Source organism: Centruroides vittatus, unplaced genomic scaffold (genome assembly GCF_030686945.1).
Source record: "Centruroides vittatus isolate TY-2023 unplaced genomic scaffold, ASM3068694v2 contig_216, whole genome shotgun sequence".
Taxonomy (NCBI): Eukaryota; Metazoa; Arthropoda; class Arachnida; order Scorpiones; family Buthidae; genus Centruroides; species Centruroides vittatus.
The window spans coordinates 120,287-123,373 of record NW_027121347.1 but is presented as its reverse complement, the minus strand read 5'-3'; the positions used below and the strand labels follow the sequence as shown (position 1 = coordinate 123,373).

The 3,087-nt window shown below is 39.0% G+C and overlaps 1 long non-coding RNA gene across 1 annotated transcript; it reads left to right on the top strand.

Moving 5' to 3' along the window:
• Positions 1 to 469: 469 nt before the first annotated feature.
• On the top strand, positions 470 to 2,684 carry LOC136970787 (uncharacterized). The gene is made up of 2 exons (XR_010880039.1): positions 470 to 674; positions 833 to 2,684. It is a non-coding gene; the product is annotated as an uncharacterized lncRNA (long non-coding RNA).
• The last annotated feature ends 403 nt before the right edge of the window (positions 2,685 to 3,087 follow it).

Sequence of the window (3,087 nt, the reverse complement as noted above, 5' to 3'; positions counted from 1 at the left end):
ATTATTGTATTATTAAAATTTGTAATATTACAACAATTACTCCAGAAAAGTCTGCCATGCCCATGAAAATTCATTCCAGAGTAATATAGAAAGCTTTAAAGTACTTCAGAAATAAAAACAGAAGAGAAGTTATGAGTAGTAAAGCTGTAATTGTTTAGACATTTAACTGTTTTATAGTTTTCACCAAACTTTAACAATAAAACTGCAAAAGTTAATAAAATAACTGTGAAATTATGTAAGTGGAATTCAATGACAATAAAAATGTTAACTGGCAAACAAATTATAAAAGTAAAAAACACTTTTCATTAATTATGTTTAAATCTTTAATTTAACATTTAGTTTGATTTAGTAGTTATGTATAAACATGCAAGAATGAGTAACAAGGTACCGGTACCTATAGACTAATATCTCAAATACAATTAAATTTAACAAGTTTGTGTGGTTTCTAGCAACACTCCTCGTATTACGATTCAAGATGGCAGATGTTATTGCCAATTGTTGTAAACCTATAAACTTTATTCCAGGTGGTAACTAAATTATTCTGCGCGTGCCTGGTGTCAAATCACACAATAACAATTATGCTATAAAATGTCGATGCTTCTACACATTGAAATAATCGAAAACAAACGAAATCATGTTTAAGGTACTCATCCTGGCAGCCACATTGTTAACGTGTAAGTCCAATTTTTCGTTACCTCTTGCTGATCTGTATTATCAAACAGGTGTAAGTAATTATATTTTAATGCAAAAAAGTGTAAGTTTGCTTATTTTAATGCTCAATCTGCATCACGATCGACTATGTAATAGTGTTAACTCATTCGTATGATTTCAGTTGTGAAAATTGAAGTGGACGCTGTCGTAAATGGATTTCTTGTCAACAAAAACGGGTGTATATATCCGTGTGATGACAAAGAAAGCAGAGAGAAGTGTCACAAGAGATGCTACATATTAGGTGGATCAAAAGGTTTTTGCGACGTGTATACTTGCTACTGCAAAGATCTTCCTGTTAGTGTTAAAACAGTAAAAAGTATCACAGACAGTACCTGTACCACTCGTGGTAATTAATGTGGACATATCTAAAAGTATGCAATTGCAATTCAAGTTTCTTGATTAAATAAGCTATATTTTAATTTTTGGTGTTCTTACAACGTATACGTCTGCGTAATTAAAATGTTTAGCAAATACATATTACCATAATTGTAGATTAGAAAATACTGTAAAACTAAGACATGGCGCGACTTTATCGTATCGCGATAGATTTGAAGCGGAGCTTGAAGGAAAGAAGTGGTCCTTGCACCTGTTAGGCACAGAAGAGGCGATTCTTGTACAGAACCAAAAGGATGGGACAGATGAACTCTTCACCTGCCGCCAAAAAAGAGGTTACCTCGAATATGCGAGTCACGGCAGACACGAACCTTGAACTGGCTAGGTACGGAGAGACGATCCAAGAAGAAAGCAATCCACGATGATTGCTTTCTTGTTGTGTTTTGTTCGTTTTTCGCGCTTATTTTTTTCTAACATTTTCCGCCCTGTGGGCACTAAGAGAACCTTTTTTAGTAGGCCCATTATGGGTTCGGCCAAGCCCACAATGGGGCGACCGGGTGGTGAAAGACAGGGCCCGACATATCCGAACGGACCACCCCCCGAAAAATTCCTGTGGATTATTCGACCCATTAAGATTCGATTCCGGGTCTCCCAGAGCGGTAGGCTGCCACCTTGAGCGCTCGGCCATCCAGCCGTCTGCGCTTATTTATTGTTAGTCGCACACAATACTGTTTTTATGTTTGATCTCTAGCAATAAATTTTGTTAAGTGCGCTCGTTGCATGAGAAATTATAAATATTGTCAATGTAATACCTTTTTATATCGAAAACGAAGTTATGAGCTTCAGTTTTTGCATTCCTGTCTCTGTTATAGACAGGGCTGTGAAGTCGAAGTTGAGTCGTGCAATTTTGATGTTTTAGTCAGAGTCGTCAAAAAATCCGCCGACTCTGACTCCTTTTTTTACTTCCCAACTTGTTATGTATATAAAACGGAAATGTTTTGGAATCGTATTAAATTTGACCAATTTTTTTGCAAATCTACACGATCGGAGACCACGGAAAAACAAAACAAATAGAAATTAAAAGAGAAAAATTCGCGTGCGCGTGTCTTGGCATCTAATTTGTTTAATTTTTTTATTCTTCGTTCTGAGATAGTAAACAATATTTGAATATTGCTGTGAGAATTCGGACCCACCGGAAGTTCACCGGTAGTAAGACATCCTTTTTCCGCACGGGTGGAAGGACAAGGGATGTGAATCAAAAGGAAAAGAAATTGCATCAGAAGGAACAACCAACAAAAGATGCGGATTGGTGGGCCCGAACAACGTGACCACCTCAATAAAAGGGCGACGAGAGCAGAGAAAGGGGGTCGGTTACATAGAGTCCGTCCGATCGACCCCAGGTCGGTTACGTAGTGTCGATTAGACAGAGCGTGTGCGTCCCGAGTCCCGACGGAACCCGCCCAAACGAAAGGCATACCTTGCCGATGATACCTTGACTTTGAGAAGAAGCCGACCCGGACCACGAGGTATGACCCAATTTCCTGTGAATTCTCCCTCCGCGAATCCGAACTCAGGCGACAGACGCTCGCCGTTTTTGTAATTGTCATGTTAGCTTTAATAAATCGTTGCTGTTGTTATTATCCGTTGTAATGTCCTTTATTCGAATATTCTCATCCGCCGCTCTACCGTCGAACCCATTCACTTCCTCCACTCGCCTAAAAACGCGTAACTCATCCGAACCGCCATCTTGGCGTGGGCAAGTCTAACGGACTTGTTAGCCGACAAAAAGGGAGGAACGAGACTCCGTCCGCCTCCCGGCACCCACATTGCTATTGAACTTTGGTTGTTTAAAGTCGCCGGAATGAGGAGATAAAATGTGTTCCTGTGTCATATATCGAGTAGGGTGGACTGAATGACGATTTTCTCGTTATTAGAATTTTATTTTTTTTTTAAAATAAAATCCATCTCTAATCTAAAAATCAAGCTTTGAAAACGAACTCGATTCTATAAGCCCATACACGACTAGCGACCACAGTTCTGGCA